Source organism: Telmatherina bonti (assembly GCF_933228915.1).
Source record: "Telmatherina bonti genome assembly, chromosome: 7".
In the NCBI taxonomy this organism is placed as follows: Eukaryota; Metazoa; Chordata; class Actinopteri; order Atheriniformes; family Telmatherinidae; genus Telmatherina; species Telmatherina bonti.
The window spans coordinates 15477262-15495472 of NC_136625.1; the positions used below are offsets into that span (position 1 = coordinate 15477262).

The 18211-nt window shown below is 41.6% G+C and overlaps 1 long non-coding RNA gene across 1 annotated transcript in view; it reads left to right on the plus strand.

Moving 5' to 3' along the window:
* The window catches only part of LOC306758273, a 73762-nt gene extending 61969 nt beyond the window's left edge, over nt 1–11793 (plus strand). Inside the window, exons 3-4 of the long non-coding RNA XR_013771374.1 lie at nt 11187–11284; nt 11450–11793. This is a non-coding gene — a long non-coding RNA (uncharacterized lncRNA). The remainder of the gene's footprint in view (nt 1–11186; nt 11285–11449) is intronic.
* Nucleotides 11794–18211: the final 6418 nt, after the last annotated feature.

The window sequence follows — 18211 nt, forward strand, 5'->3', positions numbered from 1 at the left end:
AACAGGTGGTCAATGCACTTTTTTAGTCGCCTTGCGTTGTTACACATGTGTGTCGAATTTCATAGCCATAGGTGAAAGTAGACGATCGGGCCCCCCAAAAAACTGCCCCCCCCACAATACATTCTGTAATGTGTGAAGGACCTACCAAATATGAATAGTTAAAGTTTTGGTGCACATCGCATGAATTTGTGCAAAGATATAAGCAAACCGTGTTTCATGGCGAGAAGGCTTTTTTCCAAGATGGCGGACACTCCAGTGCCATGGTAACAGGTGCTTAATTGAGTTTTATGCTTGTCTCGGGCTGATACACATGTGTGCCGAATTTCGTAGCCCTAGCTCAAAGTAGACGATCGGGCCCCTAGGGGCCGCCCCCAAAATATGCCCCCCCCACAATACCTATTACAACGCGTTAAGGACCTACCAAATATGAATTATTGGAATTTTGGTTCCGATCGGATGTATTTCTGCAGAAATATAAGCAAACCGTGTCTCATGGCGAGAACGCTTTTTTCCATGGGTTGCCACGGTAACATGCTTTCTCCTATCAGAAAGATTTGAATAACTTTTGGTCCCCATCTTGTCACGAAGCTCCATGGCGAATGTGGAGCCAATAGCCTGAATCCCCTCAGACTAGTTCGTTGAAATACGATGTGCTTAAAGTGATAAAAAGGGCATAAACGCCAAGATGGCGGACACCCCGTTGCCATGGTAACAGGTTGTCAATAGAGTTTTTTGCTCGTCTTGGTTACTTATACATGTGTATCGAATTTCGTAGCCCTAGGTCAAAGTAGACTATCGGGCCCCTAGGGGCCCCCCCCAAAATGCGCCCCCCCCACAATACATATTACAATGCGTGAAGGACCTACCAAACATGAATTATTTCAATTTTGGTTCCGATCGGATGTATTTCTGCGAAGATATGAGTGAACCGTGTTTCATGGCGAGATCGCTTTTTTCCATGGGTTGCCACGGTAACACGCTTTCGCCTATCAAAAAGATTTGAATAACTTTTGGTCCCCATCTTGTCACGAAGCTCCATGGCGAATGTGGAGCCAATAGCATGAATCGCCTCAGACTAGTTCGTTCAAATGCGATGCGCCCAAATTGACAAAAACGGGCAAGAAAATGGCCGCAAACGCCAAGATGGCGGACAGCCCGTTGCCATGACAACAGGCGTTTCAATGACTTTTTTACTTGTCTTGATGTGATAGACATGTGTACCGAATTTCGTCGTCCTACGTCAAACTAAATTTTTTTGACCCCATTCTGGAGGCCATTGTTGGCGTTTCTAGGGGGCGCCGTCGAGGTATTTTTGCATTGGCGTGCACGCGGACCCCAGAATATCGCTATTTTCGCTGGGACTGAGGTGTGTGCCAAGTTTCGCAACTTTTCACGGGGTCTAAGGGGGTCAAAAATGGCCGAGTTGTGCTGACAAAAATAATAATAATAATAATTAAAGCCGCAAGCGGCATCCATCGGGCCCTCGCCTCATGCCGAACCCTCCACCCGAACTCGCCACAAAGCTTCCGGGTGGATGTTAAGTAAAAGGCACGAATCCAAAACTAGTTTGTTAAAAAACAATGCACATACAGTGCTAAATGGGCGTAAACGCCAAGATGGCGGACACCCTGTTGCCATGGTAACAGGTGGTCAATGCACTTTTTTACTCGCCTTGGGTTGTTACACATGTGTGCCGAATTTCGTAGCCATAGGTGAAAGTAGACGATGGGGCTCCTGAGGGCCACTACCAAAAAGTGCCCCCCCCCACAATACATTCTATAATGTGTTAAGGACCTACCAAATATGAATAGTTAAAGTTTTGGTGCACATCGCATGAATTTGTGCAAAGATATAAGCAAACCGTGTTTCATGGCGAGAAGGTTTTTTTCCAAGATGGCGGACACTCCAGTGCCATGGTAACAGGTGCTTAATATAGTTTTTTGCTTGTCTAGGGTTGATACACATGTGTGCCGAATTTCGTAGCCCTAGCTCAAAGTAGACAATCGGGCCTCTAGGGGCCCCCCCCAAAATGTGCCCCCCCCCACAATACATATTACAATGCGTTAAGGACCCTCTAAATATGAATTATTGGAATTTTGGTTCCGATCGGATTCATTTCTGCAGAGATATAAGCAAACCGTGTTTCATGGCGAGAACGCTTTTTTCCATGGGTTGCCACGGTAACACGCTTTCTCCTATCAGAAAGATTTGAATAACTTTTGGTCCCCATCTTGTCACAAAGCTCGATGGCGAATGTGGAGCCAATAGCCTGAATCGCCTCAGACTAGTTCGTTCAAATACGATGTGCTTAAAGTGATAAAAAGGGCATAAACGGCAAGATGGCGGACACCCCGTTGCCATGGTAACAGGTTCTCAATAGAGTTTTTTGCTCGTCTTGGTTACTTATACATGTGTACCGAATTTCGTAGCCATAGGTCAAAGTAGACTATCGGGCCCCTAGGGGCCCCCCCCAAAATGCGCCCCCCCCCCACAATACATATTACAATGCGTGAAGGACCTACCAAACATGAATTATTTCAATTTTGGTTCCGATCGGATGTATTTCTGCGAAGATATGAGTGAACCGTGTTTCATGGCGAGAACGCTTTTTTCCATGGGTTGCCACGGTAACACGCTTTCTCCTATCAAAAAGATTTGAATAACTTTTGCTCCCCATCTTGTCACAAAGCTCCATGGCGAATGTGGAGCCAATAGCATGAATCCCCTCAGACTAGTTCGTTCAAATGCGACGCGCCCAAATTGACAAAAACGGGCAAAAAAATGGCCGCAAACGCCAAGATGGCGGACAACCCGTTGCCATGACAACAGGTCTACGATTGACTTTTTTGGTCGTTTTATGGTGGTAGACATGTGTACCGAATTTCGTAGCCCTACGTTAAACTAAAAATTTTTTTCCCCATTCTAGAGGCCATTTTTGGCGTTTCTAGGGGGCGCCGTCGAGGCATTTTTGCATTGGCGTGCATACAAACGCCAAATTATCGAAATTTTCACCGGACGTGAGGTGTGTGCCAAGTTTCGCAACTTTTCACGGTGCCTAAGGGGGTCAAAATTGAGTGAGTTGTGCTTAAAATAATAATAAACATTACAATAACAATAGGGCCCTGCCATACTTCGTATGGCGAGGACCCTAATAATAAACATTACAATAACAATAGGGCCCTGCCATACTTCGTATGGCGAGGACCCTAATTAAAGCCGCAAGCGGCATCCATCGGGTCCTCGCCTCATGCCGAACCCTCCACCCGAACTCACCACAAAGCTTCCGGGTAGATGTGAAGTAAAAGGCATGAATCCAAAACTAGTTTGTTAAAAAATAATGCACATTCAGTAATAAATAGGCATAAACGCCAAGATGGCGGACACCATGTTGCCATGGTAACAGGTTCTCAATAGAGTTTTTTGCTCGTCTTGGTTACTTATACATGTGTACCGAATTTCGTAGCCCTAGCTCAAAGTAGACAATCGGGCCCCTAGGGGCCCCCCCCAAAATGTGCCCCCCCCCCCCCCCCCCCACAATACATATTACAATGCATGAAGGACCTACCAAATATGAATAATTTGAATTTTGGTTCCGATCGGATGTATTTCTGCAGAAATATAAGCAAACCGTGTCTCATGGCGAGAACGCTTTTTTCCATGGGTTGCCACGGTAACACGCTTTCTCCTATCAGAAAGATTTGAATAACTTTTGGTCCCCATCTTGTCACGAAGCTCCATGGGGAATGTGGAGCCAATAGCATGAATCCCCTCAGACTAGTTTGTTCAAATACGATGCGCTTAAAGTGATAAAAAGGGCATAAACGCCAAGATGGCGGACACCCCGTTGTCATGGTAACAGGTTCTCAATAGAGTTTTTTGCTTGTCTTGGTTACTTATACATGTGTACCGAATTTCGTAGCCCTAGCTCAAAGTAGACGATCGGGCCCCTAGGGGCCGCCCCCAAAATGTGCCCCCCCCACAATACATATTACAACGCGTTAAGGACCTACCAAATATGAATTATTGGAATTTTGGTTCCGATCGGATGTATTTCTGCAGAAATATAAGCAAACCGTGTTTCATGGCGAGAACGCTTTTTTCCATGGGTTGCCACGGTAACACGCTTTCTCCTATCAGAAAGATTTGAATAACTTTTTGTCCCCATCTTGTCACGAAGCTCCATGGCGAATGTGGAGCCAATAGCCTGAATCCCCTCAGACTAGTTTGTTGAAATACAATGTGCTTAAAGTGATAAAAAGGGCATAAACGCCAAGATGGCGGACACCCCGTTGCCATGGTAACAGGTTGTCCATAGAGTTTTTTGCTCGTCTTGGTTACTTATACATGTGTACCGAATTTCGTAGCCCTAGGTCAAAGTAGACTATCGGGCCCCTAGGGGCCCCCCCAAAATGCGCCCCACCCACAATACATATTACAATGCGTGAAGGACCTACCAAACATGAATTATCAGAATTTTGGTTCCGATCGGGCGTATTTCGGCGAAGATATGAGTGAACCGTGTTTCATGGCGAGAACGCTTTTTTCCATGGGTTGCCACGGTAACACGCTTTCTCCTATCAAAAAGATTTGAATAACTTTTGGTCCCCATCTTGTCACGAAGCTCCATGGCGAATGTGGAGCCAATAGCATGAATCGCCTCAGACTAGTTCGTTCAAATGCGATGCGCCCAAATTGACAAAAACGGGCAAAAAAATGGCCGCAAACGCCAAGATGGCGGAAAGCCCGTTGCCATGACAACAGGCGTTTCAATGACTTTTTTACTTGTCTGGATGTGATAGACATGTGTACCGAATTTCGTCGTCCTACGTCAAACTAAAATTTTTTTTCCCCATTCTAGAGGCCATTTTTGGCGTTTCTAGGGGGCGCCGTCGAGGCATTTTTGCATTGGCGTGCACGCGGACCCCAGAATATTGCTATTTTCGCCGGGACTGAGGTGTGTGCCAAGTTTGGCAACTTTTCACGGGGTCTAAGGGGGTCAAAAATGGCCGAGTTGTGCTGACAATAATAATAATAATTAAAGCCGCAAGCGGCATCCATCGGGTCCTCGCCTCATGCCGAACCCTCCACCCGAGTCCTGGTTCTCCTAATGCTACATGTGAAGGACCCGCACAGCCAGTTCATTTTAATAGAGAAATACAATTCACATATTGAGAAAAGAATGTGTAAACGCCAAGATGGCGGACAGCCCGTTACCATGGCAACATGTGTTTCATTGACTTTTTAGCTTGTCTTGGGATGATACACATGTGTGCCGAATTTCGTAGCCCGAGATGAAAGTAGACGATCGGGCCCCTAGGGGCCCCCCCAAAAAGTGTCCCCCCCACAATACATTCTATAATGTGTTAAGGACCTACCAAATATGAATAGTTACAGTTTTGGTGCACATCGTATGAATTTGTGCAAAGATATAAGCAAACCGTGTTTCATGGCGAGAAGGTTTTTTTTCCAAGATGGCGGATACCCCGTTGCCATGGTAACGGCTGCACAATGAAGTTTTTTGCTTGTCTTGGGTTGATACACATGTGTGCCGAATTTCGTAGCCCTAGCTCAAAGTAGACGATCGGGCCCCTAGGGGCCGCCCCCAAAATGTGCCCCCCCCACAATACATATTACAACGCGTTAAGGACCTACCAAATATGAATTATTGGAATTTTGGTTCCAATCGGATGCATTTTGGCAGAGATATAAGCAAACCGTGTTTCATGGCGAGAACGCGTTTTTCCATGGGTTGCCACGGTAACACGCTTTCTCCTATCAGAAAGATTTGAATAACTTTTTGTCCCCATCTTGTCACGAAGCTCCATGGGGAATGTGGAGCCAATAGCATGAATCCCCTCAGACTAGTTCGTTCAAATACGATGCGCTTAAAGTGATAAAAAGGGCATAAACGCCAAGATGGCGGCCACCCCGTTGCCATGGTAACAGGTTCTCAATAGAGTTTTTTGCTCGTCTTGGTTACTTATACATGTGTACCGAATTTCGTAGCCCTAGCTCAAAGTAGACGATCGGGCCCCTAGGGGCCCCCCCAAAATGCGCCCCCCCCACAATATATATTACAATGCGTGAAGGACCTACCAAATATGAATTATTTTAATTTTGGTTCCGATCGGATGTATTTCTGCGAAGATATGAGTGAACCGTGTTTCATGGCGAGATCGCTTTTTTCCATGGGTTGCCACGGTAACACGCTTTCGCCTATCAAAAAGATTTGAATAACTTTTGGTCCCCATCTCGTCACGAAGCTCCATGGCGAATGTGGAGCCAATAGCATGAATCGCCTCAGACTAGTTCGTTCAAATGCGATGCGCCCAAATTGACAAAAACGGGCAAAAAAATGGCCGCAAACGCCAAGATGGCGGAAAGCCCGTTGCCATGACAACAGGCGTTTCAATGACTTTTTTACTTGTCTTGATGTGATAGACATGTGTACCGAATTTCGTCGTCCTACGTCAAACTAAATTTTTTTTTCCCCATTCTAGAGGCCATTTTTGGCGTTTCTAGGGGGCGCTGTCGAGGCATTTTTGCATTGGCGTGCATACAAACGCCAAATTATCAAAATTTTCACCGGACGTGAGGTGTGTGCCAAGTTTCGCAACTTTTCACGGGGTCTAAGGGGGTCAAAATTGAGCGAGTTGTGCTTAAAATAATAAACATTACAATAACAATAGGGCCTTGCCATACTTCGTATGGCTCGGACCCTAATTAAAGCCGCAAGCGGCATCCATCGGGTCCTCGCCTCATGCCGAACCCTCCACCCGAGTCCTGGTTCTCCTAATGCTACATGTGAAGGACCCGCACAGCCAGTTCATTTTAATAGAGAAATACAATTCACATATTGAGAAAAGAATGTGTGTAAACGCCAAGATGGCGGACAGCCCGTTACCATGGCAACATGTGTTTCATTGACTTTTTAGCTTGTCTTGGGATGATACACATGTGTGCCGAATTTCGTAGCCCGAGATGTAAGTAGACGATCGGGCCCCTAGGGGCCCCCCCAAAAAGTGTCCCCCCCACAATACATTCTATAATGTGTTAAGGACCTACCAAATATGAATAGTTACAGTTTTGGTGCACATCGTATGAATTTGTGCAAAGATATAAGCAAACCGTGTTTCATGGCGAGAAGGTTTTTTTTCCAAGATGGCGGATACCCCGTTGCCATGGTAACGGCTGCACAATGAAGTTTTTTGCTTGTCTTGGGTTGATACACATGTGTGCCGAATTTCGTAGCCCTAGCTCAAAGTAGACGATCGGGCCCCTAGGGGCCGCCCCCAAAATGTGCCCCCCCCACAATACATATTACAACGCGTTAAGGACCTGCCAAATATGAATTATTGGAATTTTGGTTCCAATCGGATGCATTTTGGCAGAGATATAAGCAAACCGTGTTTCATGGCGAGAACGCGTTTTTCCATGGGTTGCCACGGTAACACGCTTTCTCCTATCAGAAAGATTTGAATAACTTTTTGTCCCCATCTTGTCACGAAGCTCCATGGGGAATGTGGAGCCAATAGCATGAATCCCCTCAGACTAGTTCGTTCAAATACGATGCGCTTAAAGTGATAAAAAGGGCATAAACGCCAAGATGGCGGCCACCCCGTTGCCATGGTAACAGGTTCTCAATAGAGTTTTTTGCTCGTCTTGGTTACTTATACATGTGTACCGAATTTCGTAGCCCTAGCTCAAAGTAGACGATCGGGCCCCTAGGGGCCCCCCCAAAATGCGCCACCCCCACAATATATATTACAAAGCGTGAAGGACCTACCAAATATGAATTATTTTAATTTTGGTTCCGATCGGATGTATTTCTGCGAAGATATGAGTGAACCGTGTTTCATGGCGAGATCGCTTTTTTCCATGGGTTGCCACGGTAACACGCTTTCGCCTATCAAAAAGATTTGAATAACTTTTGGTCCCCATCTCGTCACGAAGCTCCATGGCGAATGTGGAGCCAATAGCATGAATCGCCTCAGACTAGTTCGTTCAAATGCGATGCGCCCAAATTGACAAAAACGGGCAAAAAAATGGCCGCAAACGCCAAGATGGCGGAAAGCCCGTTGCCATGACAACAGGCGTTTCAATGACTTTTTTACTTGTCTTGATGTGATAGACATGTGTACCGAATTTCGTCGTCCTACGTCAAACTAAACATTTTTTTCCCCATTCTAGAGGCCATTTTTGGCGTTTCTAGGGGGCGCTGTCGAGGCATTTTTTTCATTGGCGTGCATACAAACGCCAAATTATCGAAATTTTCACCGGACGTGAGGTGTGTGCCAAGTTTCGCAACTTTTCACGGGGTCTAAGGGGGTCAAAATTGAGTGAGTTGTGCTTAGGAGAATAATAATAATAAACATTACAATAACAATAGGGCCTTGCCATACTTCGTATGGCTCGGACCCTAATTAAAGCCGCAAGCGGCATCCATCGGGTCCTCGCCTCATGCCGAACCCTCCACCCGAACTCGCCACAAAGCTTCCGGGTGGATGTGAAGTAAAAGGCACGAATCCAAAAGTGGTTTGTTCAAAAACAATGCACATACAGTGCTAAATGGGCGTAAACGCCAAGATGGCGGACACCCCGTTGCCATGGTAACAGGTGGTCAATGCACTTTTTTACTCCCCTTGGGTTGTTACACATGTGTGCCGAATTTCGTAGCCATAGGTGAAAGTAGACGATCGGGCCCCTGAGGGCCCCCCCCAAAGAGTGCCCCCCCACAATACATTCTATAATGTGTTAAGGACCTACCAAAGTGGAATATTTACAGTTTTGGTGCACATCGTGTGAATTAGTGCAAAGATATAAGCAAACCGTGTTTCATGGCGAGAAGGGTTTTTTCCAAGATGGCGGACACTCCGTTGCCATAGTAACAGGTTGTAAATTGAGTTTTTTGCTTGTCTTGGGTTGATACACATGTGTGCCAAATTTCGTAGCCCTAGCTCAAAGTAGACGATCGGGCCCCTATGGGCCGCCCCCCAAAATGTGCCCCCCCACAATACATATTACAATGCGTTAAGGACCCTCAAAATATCAATTATCAGAATTTTGGTTCCGATCGGATGCATTTCTGCAGAGATATAAGCAAACCGTGTTTCATGGCGAGAACGCTGTTTTCCATGGGTTGCCACGGTAACACGCTTTCTCCTATCAGAAAGATTTGAATAACTTTTGGTCCCCATCTTGTCACGAAGCTCCATGGCGAATGTGGAGCCAATAGCATGAATCCCCTCAGACTAGTTCGTTCAAATACGATGCGCTTAAAGTGATAAAAAGGGCATAAACGCCAAGATGGCGGCCACCCCGTTGCCATGGTAACAGGTTCTCAATAGAGTTTTTTGCTCGTCTTGGTTACTTATACATGTGTACCGAATTTCGTAGCCCTAGGTCAAAGTAGACGATCGGGCCCCTAGGGGCCCCCCCCAGAATGCGCACCCCCCACAATACATATTACAATGCATGAAGGACCTAACAAACATGAATTATTTTAGTTTTGGTTCCGATCGGATGTATTTCTGCGAAGATATGAGTGAACCGTGTTTCATGGCGAGAACGCTTTTTTCCATGGGTTGCCATGGTAACACGCTTTCTCCTATCAAAAAGATTTGAATAACTTTTGGTCCCCATCTTGTCAGGAAGCTCCATGGCGAATGTGGAGCCAATAGCATGAATCCCCTCAGACTAGTTCGTTCAAATACGATGCGCTTAAAGTGATAAAAAGGGCATAAACGCCATGATGGCGGACACCCCGTTGCCATGGTAACAGGTTCTCAATAGAGTTTTTTGCTCGTCTTGGTTACTTATACATGTGTACCGAATTTCGTAGCCATAGGTCAAAGTAGACTATCGGGCCCCTAGGGGCCCCCCCCAAAATGCGCCCCCCCCACAATACATATTACAATGCGTGAAGGACCTACCAAACATGAATTATCAGAATTTTGTTTCCGATCGGATGCATTTCTGCGAAGATATGAGTGAACCGTGTTTCATGGCGAGAACGCTTTTTTCCATGGGTTGCCACGGTAACACGCTTTGTCCTATCAAAAAGATTTGAATAACTTTTGGTCCCCATCTTGTCACGAAGCTCCATGGCGAATGTGGAGCCAATAGCATGAATCGCCTCAGACTAGTTCGTTCAAATGCGATGCGCCCAAATTGACAAAAACGGGCAAAAAAATGGCCGCAAACGCCAAGATGGCGGACAGCCCGTTGCCATGACAACAGGCGTTTCAATGACTTTTTTACTTGTCTTGATGTGATAGACATGTGTACCGAATTTCGTCGTCCTACGTCAAACTAAAAATTTTTTGCCCCATTCTAGAGGCCATTTTTGGCGTTTCTAGGGGGCGCCGTCGAGGCATTTTTGCATTGGCGTGCATACAAACGCCAAATTATCGAAATTTTCACCGGACGTGAGGTGTGTGCCAAGTTTCGCAACTTTTCACGGGGCCTAAGGGGGTCAAAATTGAGTGAGTTGTGCTTAGGAGAATAATAATAAACATTTGGAAAACAATAGGGCCTTGCCATACTTCGTATGGCTCGGACCCTAATTCAAGCCGCAAGCGGCATCCATCGGGTCCTCGCCTCATGCCGAAGACACCCCGCCCCCCCCCTCCATTGTGGACGAGGTGAAGGACCTAGAAAATAGAAATGCAGTTAACTTTGATGCCGATCCAATGTATTTTTATGGACATAAACAATGTCTATCCAGTGAAAAAAAAATGTACTGGTCCACCAAACCATGACTCATGTGGATATGCTGTTCAACCAGTTTCAGAAATTAAACATCAACCCTGTCTGGATTAAAACTCTTTTTCAGAGGTTCAAAGACAACATGCTCAACATCAGGTAAATATTTATATTTATATAAATTATAATTTATTGTTTACTCAGAAAGTTATTGTTAAATAGAGCAGTCACTCATTTAAGACTGTAAAAGCCATAAGTTTATTGACTTGACATCACAGCAAATTATTCTTATGAAGCACATCGCATTTCATTCTTTTGGTATTTAAAGAAAGATTCTTTTATGTTTCATGATAAACCTTTTCTTAATCCAGACTGTGACCTAAACAGGTCAAGTGATCGGTAGAATATAGATTATTATGGTGTTTCATGAATGTTTTTAGTGCATAAAAACCTTCATTATGTTATTATGTTGTTTGGACCAGGATGTCAGTCCCGTCTCTCTGTGAGGACAGCACTGCTGGACAGCCGGTGAAGAGACAGGATGCTGGGACCAGGAGAACAACAGAGGCTGGCTACAGAGGTCAGTCATATTTTCAGTCAAATCCATGTAGTTTATATTCTTACTTTGGTCACATGATGCTAGAACAATACTGAAGATCTGGTACAGAATTATTGACACCCCTTATCAATAGAATTGCTAAGGTCTGACTTTCTTATAATTGAAAACTTTTGATGTTTGCTTCAGGTCTGTGATACCATCCTGGTGCACGCTGAGGAGCAGCTAAACACGACTGTTAAGGCATGTCCCATGTTGGACAAGGCCAAGGCAGAACTGTCCCTCTTCTACAAGAACAGTGAAGTTAAAGGTTGTGGTGCAGAAGTGCCTCTGTAGCAGTTTCTCATAAAGAACAACCTTCAGATGAGTCACAGCCTTCTCCAGATCATTATGTCAACACCATAACAACTGCTGAATCTGAGAAATGCTTTTCTACTCGACTGTGAGAAACTCCATGACACAGGATCGCCTCAACGCCATGCCATGCTCTTCATGGAGAATAAGCTTGTGGGGGACATTCAGACTTTAATAGGAGGATTATTGAGAGATTTGCCTTAAATAAGGAGAGGAAAACTAAATTCTTCTACCAGTTTTATTTGATCTTTTGTTCTTGGAGAAAACCAAATATGAAATCAGTTCATTCATCAGGTTCTAGTGTTCATTATTTAGTAGTCAAAGAATTATTACTGAATGTAGATTGTTGCAAAAGTCCTGTCAAAAGTTTGAGTGAGGTTAGATTTTTTAGGGAAAGGTATGCTGGTGTTTACTTTCTGTAGCCGACACCAAAAGCACTTCTCATGCCTATTGTCTTATTAAGGCTTGTGACAAATATTTATGTGTAGATTTGTTTTACCACTGTTTATATTTCAAAATATATTATGAGCTAATTAATGTCTTTTTTTTTTTTACAAAAATATTTGTATTAAATAAGATGTTAAATACAATCCTGTCATTATAAAACAAAATTTTCCTTTGAGCTAAATTATGAATTTCTGGTATTTGTCATTGTTGTCATTTTATGATATAATAAAGTATTTGTGAAATACATAACTTTTAAAGTAGATTTTTTTTTATTGCTATAATTATTGTTTGTCTTCAACAATAGATAGATTTGACAAAGCCCCACCTAAAAAATAATAAAATATATATATACACACACACACACATACATATATATATATATATATATATATATATATATATATATATATATATATATATATATATATATATATATATAATGTGTGTGTGTGTGTGTGTGTGTGTGTATGTATGTATGTACATGTGGACATTTATGGGTCACTGAATACAAAATATACTGTATTTTTTTCCATTTTATTTGTTTATTTATTTTCCTTTATTCATCCATGTCCAAGGTGTCATCACCTTAATCCCCTCCGTCTTCAACATGACAACGAGGTGTTCTCTGTCTTGTACCACAGTGGTTTGTCTTTCACTGGCACATCCACAAGAAGTGCTTTTTCCAGCTGTCATCCTCATCTTTGTGTTCCAATCCACCTTTTTCTCGTCTCAGCTTTCTCACATCCGGATAATTTTACCGTGGAGCTGCGGAGAAGTGCTTCAATGCTGCGTCACAAAATCATGCAGGCTTTTGTGTATAAAAAAAAAAAAAAAAAAAGCCTTCACTCTCCTGTTTTCCTTATATGGAAGAGAGACTTTTTGTGTTATTTATTTGTTTATTGACACAACAGGGCTGTCATTCATAAAACTAGCAGCATCCCCACAGTCATTATAAAAACAAAAACCACGATTCAGCGAATAACTCCTAAATGTAGTTGATATTCAATAGAAAATTCGTTTTGTAAAACTGGCTTTGTTCAATAAAGTTTATTGAAAAAAAAAAAAAAACGTTCGTCAGAGCTGCTGCTGCGCTGCAAACTGCAGGTGCACGTCTGCTCCTTTGATGTGTCCCGGTCGGACATCTTGTTTTCTAGAAGCTTCCAGAAGCTTCTCCGGTCTTTCAGATCGAGCTTCTGACCTGACCGCACGTCTCGTTGAGAGCCTGTCTGAATATTGGTGGATTATTGTCACTTCATCCAGAGATTTTCGAGCTTTTCAACCGCGAGAACTTCTTATAAAGCCTTCGTGTCTTCGACTGGTAAGTTTATCATTTTCATTTTGATCAATTAGATGTTTTTCCACCGTGTTGGCTTACTTAGCTTAGCTTAGCTTCGCTTAGCTTAAGTGGAGCTTAGCTTCGTGTAGCCTGTAACCTGTTTATCCCTCTGCATTGAAATTATAGTTCGATGTTTTTGGGGGTTTTTTTTGTTTGTATTGTTTTGTTTTTTTTAACGTGAGCTCAAAAAAATATGTCTTAACAGCGAACCGTGTTTTTATTAACTAAATGCCTCTCTTACATGGATATCTAAGCTAAGCTATTTTAGCTTAGGAGATGATTAGGCATAAGTTTTACTGCACATGAATGGAGATATTTGTGCTCCTAGCTCTAAATTTGCTGAGCATTTTATTTAGTTTTTCTGTGAAAATGGCTTTATTTTACTGAAGATTTAGTGAGACAACGCTATAAAGTTGGGATGTTTTTAGATTAAGTTCTGAAGAATCTGAAAATAAATTTAAGTTAACAATTTAATTGATATATTAATTGATATATAAGAATAATAATTAATATACTAAGAAATTGTATTACAGAAAAAAGCTAAATAAGACTAAAAATGATCTAAAAAAAAAAACATTTGAGGAATATTAAATCAACTTAGAAAGAGTGGGACAAAGAAAATGACATATCCAGATATTTTGCTGGTAACAGTAGTGTTAAATATGACATGAAAGAGGCAGTCATGAGTATTAGGCTGATTCTGGATTACCAGTCGCTTTACACTCTGTTTTGGTAACTGATAGTACTGTAGTTACAGTACTGTGTGGAGGTGTGGGGTAACAATTACAAAACCACACTTATCAAATGTCCAGAAATGATAACTGAGCAAGGCAGAAATAGTATAGAATACAGACGTATTATATAAACTGAGTAGTTCTGTTATTATTGATATAATTGTTGCTATTGTTGTTGGTCTTGCTGCATTGCTCCATTACTGTAGTTGATTGTTGTATTCTTATAGATTATGAGATATTGAGGATATTGTACAGGTGTCACTGATATACTGGGTGGTTGTTTTTGTGTTGCTGCTACTGCTGCTGCTGTTGTTGTATTTTGTTGTGCTATTTTTTTTATCACTGGGGGCAGGTTTCATTATCATCATTTCAAGTCCGCTAAACCCATACAGTTGGACTCAGTACCTCATATACTACTTGCACAGAAACTATGAAGTACTTCTACTGTGTACTTTTCCTGTTATTCATTTATAAAGTGTCAAACACGTAAAATGAAATACCTTTTTGGATGACTTTGAAGTGGATTAAAATTAATTTCCTTAATAGTTAGTCCGCCAAACCCATACAGTTGGACCCAGTACCTCATATATTACTTGTACAGAAACTATGAAGTACTTACAGTACAGGTTTGGTGTACTAACTATTCAACAAATGAATTATATCATACTTCAAAGTTAGCTGATAATGCATTTTATTTCTATGTGTAAGGAACTTTCTGAATGCATTACAGGTAAAGTACACAATAAAAGTATTTAATTGTTTTTGTGCAAGTAGTACATAAAGTACTGAGTCCAACTGTACAGGTTTGGTGGACTAACTATTGAAAAAATTAATTTTATTACATTTGAAAATCATCCAAAAAAGTCTTTGATTATTCACGTGTATGGGATTTTATGAATTGATTACAGGAAAAGCACACAGTAAAAGTATTGCATAGTTTCTGTACAAGAAGCAAATGAGGTATTTAGAACTGTACAGTTTGGTAGACTAACTATTGAAGAAATTAATTTTATTACACTTCAAAATCATCCCAAAAGGTCTTTCATCAATTATGTGTAAGACATTTAATCAATAGATTACAGGAAAAGTATACAGTAAAAATACTTCATTGTTTTTGTGCAAGCAGTACAAAGGGTACTGAGTCCAACCATATGGGTTTGGTGGACTAACTATTGAAGAAATTAATTTTATTACACTTCAAAATCATCCCAAAAGGTCAATCAATTATGTGTAAGACATTTAATCAATAGATTACAGGAAAAGTAAAAATACTTCATTGTTTTTGTGCAAGCAGTACATAGGGTACTGAGTCCAACCATATGGGTTTGGTGGACTAACTATTGAAAAAGTTACTATTGAAGAAATTAATTTTATTACATTTGAAAATCATCCAAAAAGGTCTGATTATTCACGTGTATGAGATTTTATTAACTGATTACTGGAGAAGTAAGTCATAGTGTTTATGCAAGTAGTATATGAGGTACTAAGTCCAACTGTACAGGTTTGGTGGACAAACTATTGAATATATTCATTTTATTGCACTTTTCACGTGTTGAGCAACAAATTTTTTATTTAGTTTTTATCATTATTATCATATCACTTTAACAAAACTGTGTGCTATTGCTCTGTTAAAAAAAAAAAAAAAAAAAAAGCTGCTAGACAAGGATTAAATAAGAAAAAAAGAGATGCTTTATTTTGAAATCCGAAGTAATCGTTGGTAGAAGTTGGCTTTACCATAAAGTTGAAAGTGAACGCGCACTTAAAATAAAGTGTAGGCTGGCTTGACCAGTTGTTGTTTCTTCATCACTGTAGTTGATTCTTGTATTCTTATAGATTATGAGATAGTGAGGATATCATTGTACAGGTATCACTGATGGGTGGTTGCTGCTGTTGTGTTTCTGCTACTGCTGTTTTTGTTACATTTCTTTATGACTGGGACAGGTTTCATTATAAGCTTATGCTTCTACCCACTCCTTTTGAACATTTTTTCATGTTTTATTTCTGTTTTTGTTTTGTTTTTAGATTTATCATCATGTTCAAATCAACTTTTAAACCTAAATTTTCTAGTAAAATATTTTTGCCAGATAGTAGTTATACTTAAATCTATGAGGGTGGAACACACAAGTTAATGGTTGGATGACTGCATGTTATCCAACACATGACATAGAGGCAATAAAAATTAATTATGAATGTGTCACTCTTCCATAATTGTGTGTGATTTACCTTCTGTTTAGTCTTGTGGAGTTTTATTTGGTAGAAGCAGAAATATGTTGTCTTCATTGCAATTGATGATGGCTTGCAAATGTTTGTGTTATACCAGTATCATTCTGTTGTTTTCTTTATGCTTATTTTTCTGTATTTTGTCTAACCTATTTTCTCTTTTTATACAGCATTTGTGTAAGACTGTTTGTGTGAGCGCCTGTCTCTCTGTTGGGGGTGTTTGTGTGTGTGCGAGTGAGTGTGTGTTGTGGTTTCTTTTTTTTTTTTTTTTTTTGCAGAGATGCCGAGAAAGAAGAACTTCCGGAGATGCCAGGCAGCCATGAGGAGGGCAGCCAACAGACTGACGATCGAGGCCTCTCCTCAGCCTCCCGAGGTCCACTGTGCGCGTATGTATCTCTTATTCGCACCTTATCTGCCTGTATTCATATTTCATATATTTTTATACTTTATATTCATATATTTTTTATCTTTGTATATTTTAATAGTTTTTACTGTATGGCACAACCCCGGCACAACAATTGCCTGCCTAATAAAGTTCTTATCCAGGCATTTTATGTATCTTTAGTTAGTTGTTATTCTGTTATTGATCTATTTTCTCTGTATGTCTGTAGCGCACGGAACTGGGCACCGACATCAGGTGGAGAAGTGGGAGACGTCGGTGTTCACCGGGCGGCAGCACAAACTGGTCCTCCCGCAGGAGTCCCATGGCAAGAAGGTAATGTTGTGTTTGAAATAGACTAACATAATAGTTACCCAAGTGAACAGTACATGTTGAAATAAATACAAAAATCTTCTCATTCAGGTGGTCTTAGCCATTGGTGACTCCCATCTTCGAAGCCTTGCAGGTATTTACATCACTATTTTGTATGTTCAATAAAGTATTCATTTGTGCTGTATTGATGTGTTTTATAAAAATGTTTTACAGATAAAAACAATTACAGTCGAAACCGTCTTTGATTTTATTTTAGATGGCATCGTGCAGGTCGACGGGGAGCGTCTGGCGTGGGGGTTCATGTCAACGCCCGGAGCTGGCGCCCGAGAGTTGAGGACAGAGGTGATTAACGCAGTAGTCCCTCTGACACCCGACTTGGTGTGCGTTTTAGCTCCGAGCAATGACTTGACTTCCAAGCACACCATCGGTCACGTGGCTGCAGACTTTGAGAGGTACCTGGCCGCCGTCTGCAGTCGCTGGCCTAAGGTAAGCACACCCTGAAATTACAGTCTTTGTGGCAGGCATGATTAGCTTCTCCCTTGTATTTTACATGTAAAAGCTGTTTTCTCTGAATACAGCTCAAACACTTATGTAAAATGCATATTTTTGTTTTTAATGTTTTGATACTGCATATGTAAGAGCAGTCTTTGAGAAGTCTGTTTTCCTAAATGACTAAAAGTGTTTTTGCAGTATGTTTAAACTCAGTAGTGTGAACAGAATTTCATCCGATAAAAGTTGACAGAAAAATGTGTAAATTGATAGCCTTCTGACTGTTCAAGAAAAGATCAGAAAACGAGAGATGTTGATGAGTTGTTTCTCTACAGGTGTGTGTGCTGGACTTTCCCCCGAGGCTGACTGTCGAGGAATCCCTGCAAGAGCTCTACCGTCAGGAGTTTCACCGCGTGGCAACCCGCATGGGTACGTTAAAATATGTACTTGTGCTGTTGCATGTTTATCAAAGAAGACATCAGACATGTGTCGTGATTGTATTTTCCTTCAGCATCGTGGTATATAGATGTATGTAATTGTGTTGTTTTGCAAGCATAAAGAGCTGTGCTATGTGTTTTTCTTTGAAAGCTGTGAAGTACTACCACCTCGTGGATTACTTCCCCCGACGTTGCCTCAGCATGTGGAGTCATGATGGTGTA